The 24844-nt window shown below is 52.3% G+C and overlaps 1 protein-coding gene across 2 annotated transcripts in view; it reads right to left on the bottom strand.

Annotated features, from left to right (window-relative positions):
- Positions 1-24844, bottom strand: part of ELFN1 (extracellular leucine rich repeat and fibronectin type III domain containing 1) — a 103801-nt gene that overhangs the window by 78393 nt on the left and 564 nt on the right. The window contains exons 1-2 of one of the 2 annotated variants that reach the window (XM_042037272.1): positions 21906-22149; positions 2646-2758 (exon numbers count right to left, since the gene is read on the bottom strand). The gene's annotated coding sequence lies outside the window, so the exon portion shown is untranslated. Of the gene's footprint in view, positions 1-2645; positions 2759-21905; positions 22150-24844 lie in introns of those variants that run through there. The other variant, XM_042037273.1, reaches the window with a different exon arrangement.

Here is a 24844-nt window from a genome sequence, read left to right as displayed (position 1 = left end):
AGACATGTGAAAGCCCAAGAGTTCCAGCCCGGCTGCCTGTGCCTGGATGCTTTGCAAAGTTGTAATCCCCGCTAGTGACATCACGGGCCGTTGCCATGGGGATGTCACAAACTCAGAGCTGTGACTTCACCACGGCAGAGATGGGCAGCAAGGGAGGCAGTGCTTCCCAGCCACCAGTGCCTCTGGTAATCAGCAAACTGGCACGGAAAATGAAGATGAAACACACAGGATAGGGACATAAAACCATTTTGCAAGTATGATCTATTGGAAAGCATTCCCTCATGAGAAAGCGCCTCCTTAATGTACCCTGCGCTCTTAAATAACCCGCAAAAGGCAGGGAATAAAATAGAAATTATAGTGATTTGTTTTATTGGGCAATTCATTGAGTAATTAAGAGGATAATTATGAGAAGGAACATTAAAAGGCATTACTCCTAGCCTTCATCCTGCTTTAGAGGAGCATCCTCATATTGAATGTGCAGCGTCATCCGACGTTGTCCTGTGCCAACGCGGGTTTCCCTGCAGGGAGGAAGGCGTGCATGGATGTGGGAAGGGGTGAAAAACATCTCCCCCGTGGCCTGACAGGACGCCAGAGTTCTGCCAACGAATGCAGGGTGGGAACAGCTTGCAGGGAGCAAACCCCACCTTCATGGTGTCTCTTGGCACGTGGTGTCAGGCCCCTGTGCATGGCATGTCATGCAGAGGAGGCTAAAGCAAAAACTGAGGAGAGATCAGTGTGGTGCAAAGTACTGCTGGAGCACCACAGCCAAGGCAGAAGCTGGAAAACCAGCTGGAAGCTCAGCACAATGGTCACCCTGTGATGGAAGGGCAGCTCTCACCCACCCCCCTTCTAACACCTATCCCCCATTTTGTCTCCTCACCTTTGCAAAGTCCATATGGAACTACCTGTTTAACTAATCCAGATGCAGACAGGACCCAGCACCATTCCAGGAGCCCTCCACAGTTACAACTCAGTCCAAGCTGCCTCTCTAAGATTGCCAGTATTTCCCACAGATGAGGAAGCCTTGGTGCTGGCCAACACATCCATGAAACACACCAGTGAAACAAAGACCTACTCAAGTCCCGAAATCTGCAGCTCCTTTCTGACCCCAGCACATCTCACTCCACCCCATTTACCCACTGGCACAGACACACTCCAACAGAAATGTCAGGACATCAGGTCCCACCACAGGCTTCCTCTGGAGCCCACATCACATGCTGGGGACCCCAATGCTCACATACTGCCACCTCCTAAGAGGCCCCAGTTGAAAGCCAGCCCCAGTGATGGCAATTTGTCCACTGCAAGTCCCCAGTGGTCACTGCAGGGAGCAAACGTGGCTATAGGGAAATGCAAACAGGAGTGATGGACACGATGAAGAGAAAGAACTTTACTGGAAGCAACGAGTCCCACTGGACAAGCATCTATAAACACTGAGATGAGCTAATTCCCATTATTTCCTCAAACCACTTGCACAGGTGGCAAAACAAGCAACCAGCCCACCCAGAAAAAGGAGAAGCTCCAACCTGCAACGTGACAGTGCTGACCAGTTGCCAAGAATTAAGTAGCTCTTAGGTCCTTGTTTGCTGCAAAACATATATTTGGGGAAGCACACTGGAGAAGGCTGGCATGTTTTAAACTGGCCTCTGTGGCTGGAAACCCCTTTTGTCTCCCTAGGGAGATGGATGTGACAGCTATAATCCAGTTGCTATGCTGGATTTCAGGGACAGTGGCTCATCCATGTTGAGCTCAAAGCATCAGACAACTGCCAGAAAAACCCACGTTCAGAAAGTCACCAACCCTCCTTTTTCTTGTCCTGGGAACCACAACTCCCCTCCGTACTCCCCTGCTCAGGGGGAGCAATTTCCATCCCCTTCAAAAGAGACTAAAACTGGCTCTTTGGCTTCTGGCTGGCCCTTCTGGGCACGAGAGCAGCTTGCTGGGAGACTCGAGTGCTCAGCACAGTCCTAAAACAAGGCTCCTATTTGAAGTGCATGGATTGAGGCTGGATTAAGAAAACCCAGGAGGAGTGCTTAGCTCTGCTCCTGCTCTAAAAGCTCGGCAGCAGCAGCCAGCGCAGCTTCATCCTCCTCAGCGCTTCGTGTGATCCCCACGAAGCGCCGGGGAAGCGGCGATTTCGTATGCGCTGTTCGAGATCCGGGAGCAAGGAACGGCAGGGCATGTGCTCTGCTTCCCGACGCTGCGGGAGCACCCAGAGGGGAGCTGATCCTCCCTGAACCGGGAGCAGGGAATGGCCGAGCCCGTGCTCTGCTTCCCAGTGCTGCAGGAGCACCCAGAGCGCAGCTGCTCCTGCCGGGGGCTGCGGGAGCACCCAGCGCTGTGCTGATCTGGTTCTCACCAAGAGCAGCAGGACCAGTAACCTCCACAGGGGCAGGAAAAGAACAACAGCAAACGCAGGACAAAACGCCACCCCTAACCCCCAGAAAAGCCTGGAGAGCCTTGCACTGCTCGGGTGCAGAGCGGGTCCCAGGCAGACACCTGTCTGTGGCTGAGACAAGTTTAGAGAATCCCTTCTGAAGTTTGCCTCTTGCAAACGCCTTTATTTCCCCCCCTCTAATCAATGCAGCGAGCAGGCTTAGTGCAACACAAATAGGGAACAGAGGATGAAACGATTTTCCAGCCCATACCTGAAGGTGCATCCTTCTTTTCTCACCAAGCAGCGGGGAGGACGTTGCTGTCTCTCGGTAATTTTCCAACATCCTGTGTTGCAGGTAGATTTATGCACTGATCATAGTTGAAGCTGTTAATAAAAAAGTGCAAAGAAAACGGATTTTACTGTGAAGTGTAGGGCTGCTTTTCTCCCGGCTTTGCATTATCATGACTTCCTCCTTTTTTAATCTTTTTTTCTATGATTGACCATGTTTGGGGTTCAAAGCTTTAAAAATAAATCGCGGATCGTCTTTCATCTACTATGCATGAGAGAGTCAGAATCATTACATGGTTTAAATGGATATTTTGGGAGCAACTCTGGACCAAGCAGTTCCTGCTTTAACTGGAAGCCAGAGGGATGAAGCTAATTTGCAAATAATGTTACATGCTGGCTTTGCTTGAACTCAGGGAAAAGCTGCAGTGGCTACTTGTCATGCTTTGTGAGAAATTGAACAAAATGGAAATCAGTTCACTAGTTAAAAAAAAAAATATATATATATTAAAAAAAAAAGTCTGCAGCAGACCAATTTCTCCCACATCAGGGGAACATCCCAGGACTGCGATTAAGCTGTGGCTCAGCACGAGCCCTACTGCTGCCCAAGCACTGAGGACAAACACACCGGCCGTCCTTTTCCTGGGAGCAGATTTTTAACTCAGTGAGCTGCGAGCTTTTCCACAGCTCCACTTGAGCCACTTTTTCCTCACGCAGTTCAAAAGCCAACTTTCCCCTTTAGCATCACTCACGCCTTCCCCCAGGTGCAGCGAGCTCCGGATTCTGCAGCGCTGCACCTTCCCAGGGAATCGCCTATCGATGACTTTGTGGCTAATGTATACAACGGGAAGCAGAGGAGCTAATATAATGTAATTTTCCATGTTTACTGCCTTATTACAGTGGTTGAATCTGCTGATTAGTTCCTTTTTTTTTTTTTTTTGGCCATCTCGTCCTAAGCATCCCTTTTATTTTTGCCCTGCTTATCTGCATAGAGTCATTTATTCACACGGCTGCTGTAACAGCAAGCAGGGCCAAAGCTATCATTTCTCCTCCCTTTCACATTTTAATCTTGCAGACCTCAATCTCTGCGATACCGCTATTACTTTGTCCATATCTGATCTAACGGGAACCTGCCATTTTTTTTTTTCCCTTAAAAAGAGAAAACTAATCTGAGCAAAAGATCGTGGTGGCTGTGGCACTAATGATCCCTGGCATATCTCCTTGCAATGAATCCGGTCCTAGAACAGAGAACGTTTGTTTCCCTTCTCTCTACAGAACTGCAGGACTGACCCCTCATGCACAGGCAGCTCCCACAAATAAACAACATTGCCCCGATCTCCCGGGGGATTCATTTCTCTGCCAACTATCTCAGCAGCTCTTCTTATTGTCTTATTTATCCAAACAGTGGAAAAACAACTCAAGTGGAGCCACTCTCCAACAACATGACTGTTACTGGTTTATTCAGATTTGCTCCCCTACAAGCTACGAAAGCCTCTTGTCCCAGTGGTTATTAACTGAAAGGGAGTGGGGAAATTTCCTGTATTATGAACAATAACAGAAAAAATGCTCTTCCTTCCTGTTCTTTGAAAATCATGGCAAGACATTTTGCCCCCTGGGCTCCCTAACGCTCCCCAGCTCCCAGCTCTGAGCCATCACCCCAACTGGAGACCATCCACTGAAGCACCACGCCAAGATGCTCTGCATATGCCAACCACATCAGCCAGAAAGGATTGACTTGGGATAGGCAGGGAGACAAACTGAGGAATCCCTCTACTCCCTTCTCCTGCATCCCGAGGTTTTTCAAACAGCAGTTGCTCACTCAACATTCTCATTTCATGTCCACACTCTGCACCATCACCGTGGTTTCTACCTATGCCTTGCTCTTCACCTCTGCTCGCCATCCAGAGACCTCCCCGTGCCCCCCCTTCTGCCAGGAATATTATAAATAAATAAATCAGGGGCCATGTTCAGCTCTTGGTCTGTGATGTGAGCAGGGATGTGGAACTGCTTCAAAGACACAGGGCACTGGCAGGGCACAGGATCCTGCCTGTCCCCTGTCCAGAATTCACACAGATGAGACTTGTGAAAATCACAACAAGCCCTTCCCTCTGCTGATTTGGAGAACCCCTTGCTCGCAGAGCTCCCAGCTGCCCAAGCTGTAGCACTGCGGGAACCTGAGTGTTTCTTGGTCTAGATGCACCCCAGTGTGTATTGTAGTCACTATTAATGAAAGATTAAATGTTCTAAAGAGCATTATTGATTTTAAAGCTACTAACAATCATCAGATTTCCCTCACTTCACCCCACAAGCCTGAGAGCTGTAATGAAAGAGCAAATTCCAGCTCAGAGCATCTGTAAGCTGTGATCCACAGCCCAGCTCCGCAGCTCAGGGCCCACAGGCATTTTCTGCAAGAAGTGAGGACCCTCAAAGACCTTCTAATGTGAGCAACCATAAAAAGCCAGAAATGGCAAAAAAAACCCTCTCTGTTATCCTTGTCTTTGAAAGTAAGGACTCACACAAACCTCCCAGCTCTGCAACACCGATCTGACTTCTCTTGTGCTGGTCTGCACCCCTGTTATCATCCCAAGAGCCCAGGTTTGCTCAGCAGCAGTCATTAGATGGTGAGAACCCGTTTTAGTTCCAAGGAAAAGTCTGCCTTTCCAAACGTGTTCCTTGCCCTCCTCCTCCTTGGGAAAATGCACCTCCCTGCAAGAGCAAGAGCCAAACAAGAGTCACAGCGGCCCCATCCCAAATGAGTTCTCATGGGACAGGACTGTCCACACGATCACATAACACCCACCTCGCCTCCCAAATGTACCATTTGCTCCCATCAGAGGTGCTCCATCAGCACCAGGAGCAGGGCCATTTCTGCCCTGAATCCTCCAGCTACTCAGTAGGACAAGCAGAGCAGGAAGCCACGAGCCCCAGCAGGGAATCCGTGTGTCAGAAGGGCACATGTGCAGGTACAAAGCATCCTTTGCACACCAGCAGCTTTCCTGCTGCCTTGGCACATCAGCACTGGTGGTGAATCACATCTCCTTTGTATTTCACTAGGAGGAACAGGGAGAAAGACGTATTTCACAGAAGAGAGTCACAAAGAGGCCCACCTTGGAAAATAGGCTATTTTTGGCGCTATAATCCCTTTCCTGTGAAGAAGAGAGGGAGGCCCAAGAGACTGAAGGAGCTGCTGAAACCCAGAGAGGAATCTGCTAGCAGAGCCTGGGGCATAATTCAGATATCAGGGACCAACAACCAGGACTAAGACCCATGTTTAAAGACTGTAGCAGCCTCAGGACTGAGATCTGTGCTTCACCACCTGCCTGCCCACCAATCCAGCCAAGCCAGTGTGGGATGCAGCAGAGCAAGAAGGTGAGCACTCTGTTTGCTTCCACAGACCTTTCCCAAGCATGCAAAGACCTGGCTCTTCATTTGAGTGCTAATTCTCACTCTCTTTCATCCCAGTTTTTTGCAGCTTTTCTACAAATCCAGAATACATTTGAGCGATCAGCACAATGTTTAGTGAGAAAATCGTATGCTACATTTCCGCTTGGCATGATTTTGAAATGGTTAAGCTGTTAAGCCCTGAAAGGGAAGTTTTAAGAATACCGTGAATAAAAGAAGCCAAAAACAAAAATAAACCAACAGCAGCAAAATTAGAGCATGACATAAAGGAACCGTTTGGATGGATCCTTTCTTCCAGTGAAATGGTGCATGCTGGCTGCTCCAATGTCAGGATCTCTGCAGTTGTGCAGCACTTGGACTTTCATTACAACGGCAGAGAAATAAATGGAGAGTCATCACTAGCACAGAGGAGAGGGAGAAAGTTTTTCTAAGCTGTGATCAAATCCCTTACAAACTTCTCTAAACCATGGCCACATCGCCCCTGAGGCTCCCTTTGCCCCACTCTGTCCCAGCAAGGGAGGTGCAATCAGAGCAGGAGGGGACTGCTCGACACACAGATAAGGACAGGCAACAGTCCAGGGTGGGCTACCCCGGGAGGTACCCTAGAAATGCTGGAATGCCCACATTTTGCAGATAAATTCTTCCAAGGAGAAGCAAATTCTGCCCCAATGTGTGTCTCACACAACACAACCCCAGTGATGCTGGTCTCTCTAAGGACAGCAGGTTCTGCCCAGAGTGTTCTGGCACAGGGGGGACTCCCCACTTTCACCCAGCCAACTTGATTCACACAACGAAGCGACAGCTGTGTGGCCCCTCTGTCCCCTGTGTCACTCTGAGGTGCCTCCTGAATTATGCATTGCTTTGCTGCTGCTGTGCACACTGACTCAGTGACTTACTTGTGCAGCCAGTTACTGGGCTGAAGGACACAGCTCCAACCACAACCATTTTACACTGATTTTTGCCATAAAATGTGATACAATGCTGGATCTAAAGGCCTCCCAGAATCCATACATGTGACAGTGTCCCACTCCTGCTGTGACACAAAGCATTAAGGTAATGACAGTTGCATTCATACCTGCTACTTTTAGGTCCACCCAACCCCGAGCAGCTGAGAGGAACAAGGGCTCTCTTCCTCCCACTCCAGCCTCCCCTGAGCCACTGAAGTGTTTGCTAGTCAAAGAGTTCCTGCAAGAGAGCTCTCTCACCTGGGAGGGCCTGGATCAGAGACATCAGGTCAGGTCATCTACAAAGGTAATGGCAGGGAAAACATCATTCCCAAGCACATTCATGTCTGTGCACATCTCTGCAGAGGTCAGGCATGCTCTGGATGAGGGCATCTCCTGTCCAGTTCTGTACCCTGACCCACCTTCAGCTGGGAGTGATGAAGAGGATGAACAAACAGCCAAAACCAGCCTTTTCCTCCATCCCCTACAACTTCTCCAGGTCAGGTCCTCCCCTGTCTTTTTGAAGTGCCAAAAGGATCTCACACAGTCACAGGATGAACCCATGACCTGTACCCCTAAATACCTCTGCTCCCCCAGGGAGGCAGGGACCTGAGCAGTCAACCCACCACCTGTATCCACCCTGGGAGGAGTTCTAAGACTTGCCTAGACAAAGTCAACACCAACCTGAGTCACCGCTGGCAAAAGTCCTGCTTCAAAAGAGAAACTGGGCTGCAGAGTCCCAGAGGTCCCTTGTGCCAGCATTTCTGAGCCCCACTTGGGACCTCCCCTCCTGGTCCACCCTCCTCCACAATCTTGAAACTGCAGTTCCTCTGAAAAGCTCTCTGTCTCTACAAGCAGAGACTCTCATACCTAAAGCACGGACAAAACGCTGGGATTTCATTTTTACTGGGAAAACAAAGCCCCCTCTGCACATGCCCCTTCCCTGATGACAAACAGCATCTCTGCAGCTGTTGATTACCCCTGAAGCACAGCACACACAGGAATGGGCCACGAGATGGGGTAGAGCATATGGTGACCTGCAGAGGACTTGGGCTGAGAAAACAGCACAATAAATGCTTTCCTGCAAGTCAAGGGCCAGCACTTCCACAAGGAGAATTTTACTCTGCACTGGTTTTTATATCACAAACTGCTTCTATGGTGTGGTCTCAAGGAAGCAAGGAGCCCTTGCTTCTCCTCCCTCTGGGAGGGAGCCTGGCAGCCTCATCCCAGGATACTGCTTACACTTCAGGCAGGGGGAATAATTCCTCTGGATAAGGTGGGTAAGAGCACAGTGCTGCTCGTGCTCAGGGATGCACTCACCTCCCACCAACCACTAGTGCGTGTGGGCTCCAAGTTACCTTTTATTATTTCAAACTTCCTCCCATTTCCAAGTGAGCTAGTGGGATTCAGGGAAGGCTGGAGGTGGATCTTTAGATGTTGTATAGAATAATACCTAAACAAGTACACACCTCTTTCTTCCCCCACCTTAAGTGCCATGTTACCAAGTGCTAAAATTCTTTAAATAAATTACTGGGCAAGTGTCCCTACTACTGCAGCACCACAGAATAAATGAGCAGAGGGCAAAAGTAAACCTGTGTCTGTGGAGGAGGACTCCTGCCCATGGGTGTTTCTCCACACTGGCAGCGTGGTGACTCTCAGCACAGTACACAGCTTCAGGAAAAGATGCTGAGAAGGTGCTGGTGAAGAAGGGAAACCCTTTTTCCCTCCCTTTAGTTTTACAGGTGCTTCTGCTGGCACTGGCTCCTGGACATGCATTTCACCATGCCCAGCTGAGCAGGTTAACACAGCAGCACAGACCCAGGCACTGCTGCTGATGAGGACAAGGTTTGTTTGCCTTGCTGGCATTTGGTATCTGCAGCATACCCAGAGCACAGGATGGCCACGGGAGTTAACCTTCACACCACACACCTTCCTGAATGCAAAATCCTCCTACCAGCCCTCTGTGCCATCCCAGGATGGCTGGGCAACGTCACAGCACCCAGCTCTGCCCCCCAAGCAGGCAAGGCTCCTGTGACACTGCTCAAGCCACCGGAGGCCGAAGGAGCCCTCAGGCTCCTCTCAAACACATCAAGTATTCAGTCCTCAGCTACGGAGCTGGGAAACACCAGGAGAGCCTGGAAGACAAGCAGTTGTGTTATCAGGCATTCATCATCAGGAATGAGAGCACACAACTCAACACGAGTGTCCTCCACTGGCTTCAAGGGCACACATGCATTGAAATTCCCAGCAGATTCAGGGCTCTTTTTTGCACTTCCATCACAGCCAGAAGCTCTGAAGGCTTTCCAGGCAAACCCAGGAGTTCCACCAGGACTGGTAGCCTTGTTTTGTACCTGTGCAGTGCTTTGTGGATGCTCCTGGGAGAGAGATGGAGGGATTTTAACTATTTATTAATTAGAAGAGTGGTTTACATATTTTAAATGAAAAGTTAGGGGAGATATTGTTTTGGTTTTTTTCCTTCATTTATTTCTAAATTGTTCTAATCATCAGTGCTTCTTGCCACAATGAACAACTAGACAGTTGTGGTGTTACCTTAGACATATCATGTCAGGCAGCTAATCCTGTTGGTCATAAATCATGTCCCTTTCAATCTCCATTATATAGCAAGAGCAAATTTGTTATGATGCATGTGTCATTACACACCAATGCCTTTCCATTATCATATAACTGGATACCCCCAAGGTTTGTAATTTGCAGTATAATAGTAATTTTTAAAGAACCATTGGTAATCAATAGCTCTCAGCATCACTGTCAGGATCATTTGCAAAACAAATAACAACACTGATCTCAACCAACTTTACAGGAGGGATATTTAATCCCCGTGAACTGCATTATATGATGGATAAGCGAGGAATCCTAGACTATGTATCATGTATTTTCCTTGGATTAAATATCACTTCAATCAATGTTGCTCCCAGCTGTACAATGCCGTCTGTGTTTTCACTGGGTAATGCTGAAGTATTGTTTTACAAATTGACATTAGCTACGTGCTGGGCAACAAAACCCCAGGGTGGGGTGTGAGGAGGGGGCACGGCCGAGGGCAAGGCCAGTGTGACGCTCAGGGGAGCACCCAGCAGCAGCAAGGCTGGGGGCACAGCGGGCTGCAGGGACCCCACAAACGGGGCACCAAGGGGGCACAGCAGAGGTTTGACCACAACCACTGCTGCGCTGGGGTGAGCACAGATGGTTCTCAGCCCTGAGAGACCGAGCAGGGCAGAGGTGATGCTCCCTCCCAGCGTGGGTTTGCTCTGCACAGCTCTCCGAGGCACGGACCTGCCCTCCATGCCAGGATGCCCAGCAGAACCTCAGTGCCAGGACGGAACGAGTGGCAGGAGGAGGTGCAGTTCTCAGCCCTGTGTCCATACAGAGCTGGGGTTTAACCAAGTTACCCTGTAACCCTACAAAAGTGCTGTGTAGTGTCATCTAAGAGGTTCAGCCATTGCCTCACCAGCTAACAAGGCAACAGAGGCTTGATTTTACTTACTGCTTTTCCTTTTCCTTCAGCATGCACAGGCAGAGGCCAGAATTAGGATGGCAACTGCACCCCAAGTGCCCTGCCCTGGCTGTGGTCAGTCTGTCCATCTGCATCCCAGGCCCTTCAAATGCAGCTTTTCCATGTAAAAATGGAGACAGAAGCAGCTGATCCAGCAGGACCCTGTACAAGCAGTGCATGGAGAGCACTCACAGGGACAGCACCAGCCTTGGGCTGTGCTGCAGCCCTGAGACAGCTCAGGGCTCCCTAATGAACATCTCCCAAGTCAGATTAAAGCCACCAGACCTGTGCCTCAGCAGCCTCACAATCAGCCAGCCCGAGTGACCTGTTGCACGGTCAAGAGCCAGCCAGCACCTGCACCTTCCCTTACAGATGGCTTTCTGAGGCATTAAATCCACATTTAAATTTTCTACTCAGTTCTGCCTCTCTGGAGCTCTCCAGCAGAGCCGTATCTCACTCCTTGCAGCTGGAGACACCTTTAGCAAAATCTCCAGCTCCTACTGATGTGGAAAAATTCATGCATTTCTCTCCTTGTGTAAGCACGGGTCTGGCATTCACGGCACTTCCCAGAGATAAGCCCCAAATCACTCATGGTTAGAAACCCCGCACTTTGGTAAGGATGGACAGAGTTGGGATAAAAAAAACCACCCTTGGACCCTAACTAAACACTTCAGCTGCTGGAGATTACAGAATCCTATTTAGTTATACCAGAGAGCATTTCCCACAGAGGAAACATCTTCGACCTGGCTCTAGGAAGCCAGTTGAATTAAAAATTTTGGAAGGAAGAAAAATCTGGAGTTTTGCTTGGTTTGGTTCATTTTTAGAGACAAATGTGGTTTACAAATGGGATTAACTGGGGTGTCCTGGCACCCCTTCCCGCTCAGCAGCACCTCAAATGGGCTGTGCACTCCTGCAAGCTCCTGGCTGCCCCAAGGAAAATGCCATTAAAGAAAATACAGCTATTTTTAAAGCTAGAAGGACAAATTCTCCTCCCAGTTACACCAGTGACCTCGTGACTCTCCACAAGGTTGGGCAGGCACAGCTCTGATTTGGGGCTATTTTGAGCATCCTCCAGAGTCACCAGGCACCCAGCAGGCAGAAAGCACCGAGGAGCAGGATGAGGCCCTTATCTCCAGATCCAACCCAACCTGTTAAGACAGCAACAACTTTCACCAACTAAAGGGTAAAATACACATTCCCTTTTAAAATAAAACACTTTAACCAACACAACCACTTCCCCCACATGCACATGGGCCTGAGCAGGGCTGGTGCTCGCTGCTGCTCCTGCTGCCATCCCCACTCATTCATCACACATGCACATGTAGTGCAAACTCATTCAGGGCCCTTCTGCAGATGAAATATTTAAATGGTTTATAATTTGCTATCCCTTTTAAATAAAATGGAACTGCCATAAACAGACTTGGGCTGACTTGCTCTCTCCACCACTCTTTTTTTCCTTTAATATTCTCCCTGCAGTTTCATCAGGCTGCATCCAGCATGATTCAAGAGCTTCATGGGCACAATCCATGCTGGTAAATGGATGGAGACCCCTTGGATGTTGCAGACATTGCAGAGGGATGAGGAAGCAGTTTTTGTTCTCTTGAGCAAGCACATGGGCTATGGCGTGACTGAGGGGATACCACACATGAGGAGAGATGCAGAGCCTGGGCTTTCCAGTCTGCATTTGACCAGCTGGGATGAACACAACCTGCCTTGCCATCTGACCCACCTGTTTGTGCTACCCTTTTCAGGAGCTGCTGCTCCCACCCCAAGGCAGCAGCCGCATTTTTGCTGCTGGTGACACCAGCAAAAGCAAGATCCTGGGCAAACTCTGGCAGACAAGACATGGCCAACATGTAATTCTCTGCTGATGTGCTGACACACCACCCAAAATCTCCAAAATCTCAGGCTTGGAGGAACTTCCCAGCTTGTGTGGTCCAAGGAAGATGTTACCACGACACAGAGGCCTTCCCTCCACTGCCATGGCCAGCTCCCAAGTGTCCCAGGAGGCTGCACACACGCACTGGCTTCACCAGGAAACTTGATGGACAATGATTGAGCCAAGCAACCCGCGATTCTACCCCAACTCACTCCCATGGTCCCCTGGTGCAAGGGGAGAGGGGACACATCCATGGGCAGGGAGGGAAGATCTCTCCCTTCCCTGCAGAAGCCTTGAGATGGAAAACGCTTACAGCTGTGTCCACATCCATATGCATAAGAGAACAGGCCCTGATCCAGCACAGGCTTACGTCAATCTGCCGTCACCAAGATTCAGGAGAACATTTAAAATTAAACAAAAATTTCCTTGCACTGCAAAACTAAGGACAAAGAAAGGAAGTAAGTCTTGTGGGTAGTGCAGAAGCAGGTGTCAAAGGACCTGGTCCCAGCAAGGCTCTGGTACTGGCATCCCAGATAACCCTGGATGTGTCACTTCACCTCCAGGTTTACCCACTGAATGCAGGTGCCAGCTCTCTGGATATCATTCTGATGACAGATAAGGGGCTCTCAGGTGGTCACAGAAAACCTGACCAGCTCAGAAGGTTATTTCCCATCTGGTCCCCATGCCTGGCTCCTTACACTCTGTGTGCAGAACAGGTTACCTGTAACTCAGCACCTCCAAGGACCCCACAAGCCCTGGCTCTGAGGAGCTGCTTGCAATCTAAACCACAGAAATAAGCCAGCAATTGCAACAACACTTCAGATTTTACCTGCTGAAAACAAAGACAACAGCTTTTCAAAATAAATGGGGAGAAAAAGCAAGATCAATAAGTGACACACACTTAATTCCCAAGCCAGCCTCATTAAAATGAAGTGTGTTACTCTGTTTACTCCCACACATAAAGAATTCCAGTGCGAAAGAGAGTGTGCTGTCCTAAGGCCTATATAAGCTGATGCTGTTTTATGGCTTTGTTAAGATTGGGACTGGAATGAACAAAAAAAAAAATATACCATAACATGAATTATCCATTCTTTATTGACAGAGAGGCAGGAAAGCCATGCAGAAATTTTGGGGCTTTTTCTTAAAGCCAATGTGGTATTAGAGAACCTCCAAGCTAGTTCACAACTGGAAAGGATTTTAACATAGAAGAGGACTTTTCTGCAAAACTGTTGGAGAACCACAGAATCATTAATATTGGAAAATACCTCCAAGATCATCAAGTCCATTAGTGAAGCTCAAGATTAACAAACTGACCCACACTGTAAACAATGAGACTGAACTGGGATGGGGCAGTGATGTTCACTTTGCTTGTAAGCATTATGGCTGGACTTTGTCTTTTAGGGTATTTTCCAATCTAATGATTATATGGTTTCTAACGAAGCTGTAAGAATCTCATCCCACCGATTTATTTCCCCTTTTTTCTTTACACATGCAGCAGTTACACAAACTCCACAGCCTGATTCCTGCTCCTTTGTGAGCTGGGACAGAGGCTGAAATGTGTTGATTTATTGACGTTTTCCCCTTACTCCTCTGTGGCACATGTTCTCCAGAAGCAGTTGCTTTATTCCTGAGCCCAGGCTTCAGCATTTCCCCGGAAAATGTAAAAATAGGAGCCAGGGCAGGTGAGGAACACCAGAGGGGCTCAGCGAGGTGTCCATCCCACATCCCTGTGTGCAGCCCTCATTCCTAGCCCCGCCTGCCTGCTCAGCAGAGCTGGGCTGAGGCAGAGCTCCACTCCATTCCCCCTCAGAGTCCTGCTCTGCTGCACAGCTTGCAAAGCACAGCCTGTTCCTCACACAGGCCAAGTCCCTGCAGCCCCCATGGACAAAGGCTCAAACCCAGGCAGCATAGAAATTCAATGGTGCCAGAAAACACAAGAGACCACCTTGAACTCCCAGATTTTAAGCACAGAGAGATTTCCAGCAGCTCTCCATCCCCCTTGGGCACACACCAGACCTTGCAATTCATTGCTCAGCACCACCTTCCCCAGGAGACAGCGGCTGGAAGCGACATTACTGCCGTGCCTCTCTCCAGCCCCAGGAGACAATCACCTCGGTGCCACCAGCAGTGCCACCCCTCATCCCACTGGTCCCTGTGGATGCCATGTCTGTCACACTCCTGATGTCTGCCTGCATCAGCCTTTGTACCTGCCCCACCCTGAGAAGGTGCAGACCAGCATGAGGGTTACAGGGTTTGCTTTCCAGCCCCATCCTTTGGCAGGAGTAAAGCAAAAACAAGTATTTTTTACACCACAAATCAGATATTCAATACCTTTTTTTAATCATTGCCTTTTTTTGCACTGCTTTAACAAATCTACCTTTGGGGGGGGGGGGGGGTGCACAGTGGAAAGTGCCCCTCCAGTGCTGCTCCACACACCCCTGCTTTTACTCAAGCCAGGCCAGGCACAAATTTCTCAGCACAATGATGAAAAGAAACTACTTCAACTTCTCAAGTGGCCTAGGCTTTTTCTGGGTAACCAGACTGACCAACTGTTTAGCCTGGAGAGGGAAGGGTTAATTAATAATGCCACAAGTTGAGCCCCTGGGCCACACAACTACCATCTCCTGCTTGGTGAACTGCCAGCATTAAAGGAACCAGCACCGAGCTGAAGTCAAGACATTTATCCTTTGACAATACTCTATTGCAACAACTTTATTTTGATGATACAGGATGATTAATGCTCACAGCCACTGTCATTTCCTTCAATAGATTTTGGGGCTGTGGAGTGACATTTGCTCAATGCACCGTTCCTGAAAAGCTGCACTCATCATAGCGTGGAGGAGACAGATGCTCCATGCATCAGCCATCAGTAACCTGCCTCCGCCAGCTGCAGGTGGCCAGGAGAGATACTGTGAGGAACTGGGGGACGTTTATGGGAAGCCTTGACTGGTAAAGGCTGTGGAGTGAGAGTAAGATGTGTTAAACAGCCAGCATTGTAACAAATGGTAAGAGTTTGTCTTTCCCAGTAGAAAGAAAAGAGACTGTTGGTTGCAAACCACAGCCAAGAGTTGCAGCAGACTTTGCTGTTTTGCCACGAACACGCTGGAAGATCAGATCCTGGAAGAGACTCTCCAGGGCTGAGTTGCAGTCATAGCAATGTCTCACAACTGCTCTTGAAGGCAAAACACATCCAAAAAATCAGACTGATCAATCAGTAAAACAAGACACAGACAAATGTCTCAGCTGTAGCCTTCACTAATGGCAAAAAAACCCAACCCAACTTGGAAACCTTAATCTTAACCTCTGCACCTCTGAGTTCCTCCCACCTGTAGCATGAGGACAAGAATCATTCCCCTCACCCGGCTGCTGCAAGGTTCTCCTAATCAATCAGCTCATTAATTCATGCAAAGCATTAGACAGGCAGCAGATGGATGGCTTTGCACAACAGTGTTTTCTACAGTGAAATATTTCTACTTAATTCTCCACCAGCAGCCGCCTGCCCACTCCCATCACACCAGCACGGAGTGGCCCAGGCTCACGCAGGGACACCCGTCAGGTCCAGAGCAGTGGAGTCTCCTCTGGATCCAAACAGCACCTGGTCCCACACAGAATTCCCTGGCTGGAGACACCCTTTTCACAAGGCTTCTTAACAGACTTGATTTTCCTCATACTTAAAAGCTGTCTCAGGAGCGTAATGATTTTAAATTCACTCCCCGCCGCAGTCAATCAATGGAGCGGCGGCTGCCGGTGCCTGGCGAGCAGGCGGTGATGAATGGGGCTTGGGAGCCTGCACCGCTCGCCTCCGAGCGAGAGCAGAGCATGGGCAGAGGGTGGGGAAGAGAAGCAAAGCCAGGAACAAAAATTAAAAGGGAGAAGTGGGGCAGGGGGTAGAAAAGCTCTCTGCAAAGCTGGGCCAAGTGTTGGTCTGGAAGGCGCCGCTTGGAGGGAGCAGGGTGGGCTTGCATTCATCTCCCTGATCAGCTACCATCCTATAACTTGAATAAACCAGGTAATACGTTTGCTGCAAGCAAGTGCTAACCCCAAGCCTGGCTTGTGGCAAGGACCAGAGCCCTGGCACCAGCACCCACCCTGCACATGGGCCACTGACCCGGCTCTGCTTTCCAGGAGGTGCCAAAGAACAAATGCCTGAGAGCAGCTCTCAGGAGCACACCTTCCCTCTGGACAGAGCAGTGAAGGGCACAGCAGCAAAGGTGTTGTCCCTCAACCTTTCCCGTCCAGAAGCAGGCAGACAAGCCCCACAGGGTGACAGAGAGTACCCTGGGCCTCCCCATCCCTGTGCAGCTCCAGGTGCCGGGAGGAGCAGCCCTGTGTGTCGCAGTCACCCCAGAGGGACAGGGAGCACCCATCCCTGCAAGTACCATGAGTTGCCAGAGAGGAAAAAAATCAAATAACCCCATTTGGGGGAGCCCAAAGGGCCAATTCCTGCCCCAGCATGCTGCAGATCGCCCTGCTCTACGGAGAACAGATGCTGCTCAGCATTCAAAAGGAGCTGCTTCAGATCTGGGCTCTTTTTCTCCCTCTTCCTCCTATTACGGGGTCAGGTCAGTGCTGTGTAGCCTGTCAGTGTAAAAAAAAAAATAATAATAAAAAAATCATAATACAGAAAACTGGTACTCCCAAAGAAGCTGCAGCTTGTGGCACGAGCATCACAGCTAAGTGTTACGAGCCTCACGAGTCTCACAAAGCAGAGAGGGGAAAGATTCAAAAATGAAACTCATCACACCAGCAAAATAAAAATATGACACAGTAAATTAATTATGTTGCTCCAAATTGAGAAAACACTAATTAAGAATGTGTAATTGAATTAATGTATTATTTAGAAACCCCAGCAAATCCTGAGGGTTCCTTTGACATCAAGTCTCTCTCATACCTCACTGCCCACATTTTACTTTAATGTCACCAGAACCCCCAGATTTATTTATGTCCTTGTCATTGACCACTGCCTTACATTTATCCCACATATCAATATCCTCTCCCCTCAATTCCACCCACTCAAGTGCTTCATATGGGGTGGTGATGACCATTTGATAAGTCATATAAGTGTAATTAATTAGCTCAGCTCATCAACCACTTCCCCTCCCAATGCCCTGCAGCCACAGATCTGGGTCTAATTTGTTTAGAGCCTGGAAAAGCATCAAATACCTCATTAGAAAATAAATCCATCTCCTAGAAATACATTTTCTCTACAGCTTCAAGCGTCAGTTTGCTCCATGTTACACTGGGAAAGGCCCTGCACAAGCAGGATCTAAACCCAGCCCAGAATAGGTCAAGAAACCGGTATCATCACATTGTGAAAAGAAAAGAAAACAGAATCTCAGTAAGAAGGGGGAAAAAAGTCAGCCCCTCAAAGGTATCACAGCAGATGTTTGTACCTGTGAAAGGTCCTGAGATCATGCATTTGCAGCTGGGACAGTTTAGGAGTGCTTTGGGTATTTAGCAAGAGGCTTTATAAACATTATTCTTCCCTCGTTTTGAGCCCTTCATAGCAAAGGTTAGGGTTCTGACTACCATTTCTAGGAAGAGATAGAAATACACTAAAAAGAAATAAAGAAATCCAGTTAAATTGTTTAAAATTGCTAAAGACACTTTTAAGGAAAGCAGCACGAGAAAATAATGCAGGGAAATCCGAGTTCACATACATACACATAGCTCTGGGAGAGGGGAAAAAAGAAGCAGCTCTAAAGTGCCTTGTGTTAGGTATGAGCATACACTGTAGCAAAATATGCATGCTGTTTATAAAACATATTGGAAGACTTTTCCCTAAAAGATGCCATGGAGAGTATAAAATTTTATGATCTCTGCCTGTCCATTTTACAAAGATATACACAAACAAGTAGCCAAATCTGCCTGCAGTTTAACTCCATTAAATCCAGTGAATGAGTTTGGCCCACGAAAAACTCCGCACTTACTGTAATAAAGTTAAAAGCTGATAGCAGCTGATACAGTAAAACACATACATTTCCATACACTTATTCCTACAGATTTAAAAATACGAACGAGCTTCAGAGATTGCCCTTGTCCAGCTCATAAAGAAATGCTGGAATAGGAAAGAAAAAAAACCCAGATCTTGGAGATTTTCCCACCGGTTCCCTCTAAGCACCAAGGAGAGAGGGGTAGGGGAAGCCAGTGGAGTTGTGGTCATTTGTCTTTCCTGAGAGCCCTGAACACACAAATTTTGTGTGTTTGAACAAACACCTGATGGCTCAGTCCCCAAGTGGGGCAGGACCCCACCCAGCAGGAACAGGGAGTCACAGCTCTGGGACCCCACTTCTCCCTCATCAGCCCCTAGAGAGGACACCAAGCTCTGCTCTGAGGGCAGAGCTGTGGGATGCTCTGCTCCCTCAGGGAGCTGGCCACACTTCCATTAGCAGGAGGGCTTTCCTCATGGGCAGTGGTTCTACGGCCTGTGGGTCATCTTGAGTTGTGCCTTCAACCTCACACTGCACGGGAGACCAGACCAGATAGTGCAGAGGCCAAGCCCAAACAACAGATTTAAGCCTTCCCTGATTGATAGGCGTTTTGGGTTGGTCTGTTGAGGTGTTTTTTTACACACACGCAGCTTTCTCACGAGCTGCTGCCACAGCCACACCAACTCCCATCTCTGCCTCCCCAGCCTCCTGCTGGGTCCTCCCAGCTGCCTTACCCAGGCTCATACAGCCCTTGCCCCCTCAGTGCCACCTCCCCCAGACCCTCCTGCCCCAGCTCCTCATGGTGCATGGAGGCTCTGGGCCCCCTCACCTGGAGCTAACTCTCACAGCTCCTTTCTTTCAGATTTATTATTATTTGTTCCTATTACAGGGATATCTCAGGGACCCAGATAACCCTTGTGCAGGGTACATACACTCCCCACTCCAGCAGCCAAACACCACCACACAAATAATTTCATGCTCTTTATCCTCTTTTTCCCCACCCAGCCCCTGGCACCACTCTGCTGGGGGTTTAGCACACATGGGACCAAGGCTCAGGGTCTGCCTTCACCCCAAGGTCCTCACAGACCTTCTGCCTCCCTCCTCACCCACAGTTTGGGCTCTGTCTGGCTCCATAGCTGTCCTATCAAGCTCCACACAGTTCCTCTCCTCCCCACCAGCCTCCTCTGGGCCCAGTTTACTGCTGACCATCACATCTCCATCTCCCCATACCCAGATACTCAGCCCCAATGCTGTCCTGCCATTGGGCTCACTCAAACCCTCCCCAAGCCCTGGGTTTGCAACACCAAGAAAATCCAGCAGCTGCACCAAATCATGCCAAACACTGCTCAAGGCTGTGCTCCCTGCTCATATCCCCTTTACAGCCTCCACAGTAGCTTCCCACCTCCTCAACCCTGCACCTCACAGCCTTGTTGGTGACTGCACAGCTGCATCCCCACAGCCCAGAACAGCACAGCTTACCTGCAGCGAGCCTTCAGCCCCACATCCTCTCCTCCTGAGGCTCCTCACCATCCTGCAACAGCTCCTCCACAAGTCCCTCTGCTCCACCAGCCTTCCCAGTGCCCTTTGCTGAGAAACCACATAATCCCAAGTTTTTGCTTCACCTGGAGCTAACACCAATTCACAGCAAGGCCGGCAGCTGGGATGCTGCAGGTGATGCTGTGCTGCTGTGGCTTTTCTTGGCATGAAATCCTGGCCCTGGAGCAGCCAGACGGGAAGAGCACCCTAACCAGCGTGGCTGGGATGCTCCTGGGTGCTGCTTTCCGGGTCCCTCTGGAATGTAGGGCTTCACTGACATAACCCACTCACTTATCCCCAGCACACACATGGAGAAATAACTATTGGAAAAAATTGCCCAAGGATGGGGCTGAGACTTGACAAACAGGCTCTGGGCTCTCCAGAACACAGACCTCGTGTCCCGTCCCCATTGCAGTTCCTCCAACCCCAGCGTTACACCCAGAGCTCGACTCGTAAACCTCGGAAGCACTGACCACGTCCCTCTGTTTGCAGGCATCGGGCACTCCTGTGTTTAGCATATGACGGGAGAACAGGAATACATAAACCACAGCTCACAATAACAAACCTTGCACCTAGCACAAGCCAAAAGCCTGACCTTTCATAGTTAAGCATCCTGGTGAGAGGTTAGATCTTGTGTTTTCTGATCATCCAACAGAGAAGCATTAGCCAAGCGGGGAGAACAAGCTCTTATCTAGACTGATTTCTCTCCCCTCCAGGGGATCCTGTAGGATATTTCAGTTCTCTCTCGCTTGCTGTATGATTCTTCCCTCCCCCAGTATCTTGAAATCAGCCAAATTCACAATCTAATCTGGCCAGGAGTCAAAGGGGAGAAAAATCAAGTCTTAATGCAGTGACTACTTTGAATGGGGAATTGAAGCCAATCAGAAAAGCATTATTGATCCCTGCTCAGAGCACCTCGGTCAGGGAGGGGAAAGCTGCGGGCAGCCGCAGAGCTGCCCACCGCAGCCAGCCAGGGCTGCCCTGCCAGGCCTGCAGCGTTCCCAGCAGAGCTCCCAGCGCCCGCCTGGGCTGGGAGCCGGCCCCGTCCGGCACGGGGAGAGCACCCACCGCCCCCGTGCCGGCACTGGCGAGCACCAGCCCGTGGCACCAGCCCGTGGCGAGCGCCAGCCCACGTGTGCGCGAGAGCGTGACCCGTGTGCTGCCTGCAGCGCTGTGTTTGTGTGCAAACACTTCCAGTGTGCACCGCCTTGGCGTGGGCCCGTCTGCGGGAGCCAGGCTGCTCCACGGGACGAGGTGTGTGTGCGGCTGTGCGCTCCAAGGGCTCCGCGCATTCCAGCGCCGCTAGTGCGGGCAGCTCTGCGGGAGAGCCAAGGGCAGCGGCAGGGCAGGGTGTGTGTGTAGGGGTGTGTAGGGGTGTGTAGGGGTGTGTAGGGGTGTACCTGTGCCGCACAGTCCCCGCAGCAGTCGGGGACAGGCAGTGGGTTGCTCAGCGCGGGCAGCGGGGCAGAGGATGGGGAGCAGCCGGACAAGGCTGAGCTCAGCTCTGGGCATCCCTGGGTGCGATCCCGATGATCCGGCCCGCGTCAGCGCTGGCTAAGGGCTCCTCTGCCTTATGTAACCACAGCAGGGACGGAGCTCCGAAGGGGGATGGAGACCGGGGGGAGAGGAGCTCCCCACTGATCCCCCAAAGCAAAGGGGCCGCGGCAGAAGCTGGATACCCCCGGCAGGGTAACTCTAAACGCCCGGCCGAGTTGCGTTGCCGGGCAGGCTGGCCCGGCTCAGGGCTGCCCCGGTGCGGGGCAGATCCAGCCGCCGGGGCCGGTCCCCGCCGGGAGCTGCCGCCGGGCTCAGCCCGGAACCCTCCAAAGCCGGCAGGCGCAGGGCAGCAGTACCGGAGGAGGAAAGGAGTCCTGCGAAGTTTAGGGACTCCACATTTTGCAAGGAGTCAGGGGAAAAACATGCTCCCTGAAAAAAAAAACCCAAACCCGTGCAGGGTCCCGGTAGCTCCTGTCCCCCTTTGGCTGTGTCCCCCAACCTGCCATCCCGGGCACCGCGGGGCCGTGCGGCACCGGCACCCCCTTACCTGCCGGCGTCACGTCTGCTGCTGCCTGCCCTGCTCCCGCTCTTCCTCCTCCTCTCCTTCCTCCTCCTCTCTCCCTCTCCCTGCTGCTTGGGGCTCTTTATGGAGATTCATTCATTCATGCCTTCCCATCGGTCCCTCAGCCTTTCCCTGCCTCCCGGAGGCAGAGCGTGTGACGCCTCGCCCCTTTCCAGCCACTTTCTGTTGTCACAGAGCGGCGCTGCCCCAGCCCGGAGCGGCGGCCGGGCTGGGACACGCGTGGGCAGAGCCGGACCGGGGGAGCGTCCCCCAGCGCGGGGTGAGGGGCGTGGGCGGGCGTGGGCACGGCACCGACCCGCCCTGGGGGGTACAGACGGTCTCTGGAACCGGTAGCAGGGGCATCGGGTCGGCCCCAGGGCTTTCCGCTCTGCCCTCCGCTTTCCCCATCCCCACGCCAAGCCGCTGCCCATCGCCGCTGGCTCCCACCGAGCAGCGGCTCTGCGGAGAGGGCACGGGTGGGCCCGCACCCCCCGCCGCTCCCCGGGCAACCCTCGCCCTTTCTTTTCCTCTCTGCTCGCCCTTCCATCCTATCCCAGCTCGTCTTTCTTTCCCCTCTCCCGCTGCCTCCGCACCCGCGCCAGGACCGCATCCCGCTCCGCCGAGCGCTGCCCCATCCCCGCCGCTGACAGAAGCGCTGACTCAAGCTCGGAGCGGGGCTGCGGAGCCCGGCGTGGCGAGCCAGGGCTCACCGGCCACCCGGTGTGTGTGTGTCCTTCCCCACTGCCCACCCTGGGAGGCCGCCCCCCTTCCGGGGCCGCTCGCTCCTCCAGGTCATCGGGCAAACTTCATCCCTGCCTTCCCCAGGACGGGGGTCCCCCCACTGCCCAGCGCTGCACTTCTTGGAGCTGGGGCCACGCTCCCGGTCCCTACTGGCCCCCGCTTCCCACTGGCCCCCGCTGCCATGGCAAACCCGGAGGGTCTGGGGGAGTGTGAGCCCTGCATGGTGTCAGGCAGCACGGCGGGAGGTGCTGACGGGGGATTTTAGGTGCTAAATTCGAGCGGACTGCCTCGTCTCTGAGAAGGTACGGGGTTATTCTTTCCAGGCAGGCAGGGCGGAAAAAACACGCTTTTTAAAGACATCATCCGAAATGTGAAGAGCAGCTCCCGGGTTTTGGCGCTGCCACAGCATTCGGAGTGATAAACCCTTAACTTGGGGTGAAACCCCTTAAAAACCCTCCCAGGAGAGCCCCGCCCGCTACCGCTGAGCCGCGCCGTTCCTGCCGCCGGTGCCACCCCCTTTGCATCGGTGCCATCAATTTCTATTAACGATCGCTTTATTCACCGCTGCAAACTTCTAAATATTTAATCCAGAGCGAACCGGCGGCAGAACGCGCGAAGCTGACGGGAGGAGGCGAGTCCCCAGCCGGAGAGGCGGGAGCGGCGGCTCTGCCCTGGGGGAGCCTGGTGATGCCAGTCCCCCCATGTCCCCTCCCTCCGCGGGGCTTTCCCGAGGCTGCAAATCACAGCCCGGACGTGGGCAGCACCGCAGGTCCCTTGGGCTGCCCGGCCCGGAGGGCAGGGATGAGCGGGGGTGCGGAGGATGCTGTCCAGGGAGAGCTGGAGGAGGAAAGGACTGCGCGGGGGGCACCCCGGCAGGCCGGCATCTCCCCAGCACCGGGACGCCGCTGCCCGTCGGGTCCCGCCGCGCACGGGAGGAGTAGCCACGCTCCACATGGAATGGGACGAGGACTGGGGACCGGCGGGGTTTTGGGCTGGTTGGAGGGGTCCTGCCCAGGGAGTGGGGACTGTCCCCACCTCCTTGGCACCCCCGGGTTCCACGCACCGCCCCGCCGCCGCCCCGAGGACCCGGAGACCCGGCCGAGCCTCATTTATAACGCAACCAAGAAAATTCTTTGGCAACTCCGCTGCGCCGACGGGCGAGTGCCCGGTCCGACGGGCGAGTACCCCAAACCGACGGGAGAGTTTCCCGATGCTCCGTGCTCTGCCTGCATTCAGGAACCGAGACGGAACTTTACGGCAACATTTGTCATTATAATTAAAACTGCAACACACCCTCCGGGAAGGAACACCTTCCCGCGTCGTCGTGTGTCCGTACCACCCCCCACCACCGCCCTTTTCTTAAAAAAAAAAAAAAAACAACCAAGCGAAAGCGGCTCAAACTCTCAGGCGGGCACTTGTCCCCCGCCTCCCCCGAGCCATCAGCGAACGGCAGCGATCATCAGTCGCACCCGGCGAGGTCCCGGGGACCGTCCCCCTCCCCGGAGCACGGACACCCCCCCCTCCCTCCTCCACTAATTTTCTTTAATTAAAGCTCTATGTGCGGCGCGTTTGGCGAGGACAGAAATAGCCGCTGAAGGAGCGCGTGTGGGGGGAGGCAGGTCCCAACTGCCGGCGTGGGAATGCAGAAGGGATTGGGGGGGCGGGGGGAGCGGAGCTGGAGAGCGGCTCTTCCACAGCTCCCACCCCAAGGCTCGCAGGCTCCAGGGTTATTTGGGGTGAGGGCGGCAGCCTCCCCTGTCCGAGCGCTCCGTGCGGCGCTGTGGCGAGCCGGGCGGGAGACCCCGGCCCCCGGGGCGACGCTACTGCCCGCGGCACCGGCTCTTCCCCCGGAGCACCGGAGCTTCCTGCAGGCAACAGTTGCAGGGGCTCCCCCGGGGATGCTCCGGCTCGGGCGCACCCGCCGGCGGAGAGAGACCCCGAAGCGGGGATCCCCCATGGGCGGGGGAGGGAGCACGGCCCGAGCGGCCGGAGGGGTTCCCGGCTCCGCGCCCCCGGCCCGGCCGTGGGGAGCTGCTCCGGTCCCGATCTCCCGCTCGCCCTAGGGAGAGGGACAGCGGGAGCAGCCCCGGCCGAGCCCGGGGACCCCCCGCCCGTGAAGGGGAGGGCGCCCCGCTCCCGCCGCCGCCGGCCCCGCGGTCCCCTCCCGCCGGAGCCCCAACCTG

Source organism: Corvus kubaryi, unplaced genomic scaffold (assembly GCF_017639235.1).
Source record: "Corvus kubaryi isolate FWS band 111438036 unplaced genomic scaffold, C.kubaryi_AGA036_p1.0 37387, whole genome shotgun sequence".
Lineage (NCBI taxonomy): Eukaryota > Metazoa > Chordata > Aves > Passeriformes > Corvidae > Corvus > Corvus kubaryi.
The sequence above is the reverse complement of the archived record's forward strand: the minus strand, read 5'-3'. Positions and strand labels throughout refer to the sequence as shown.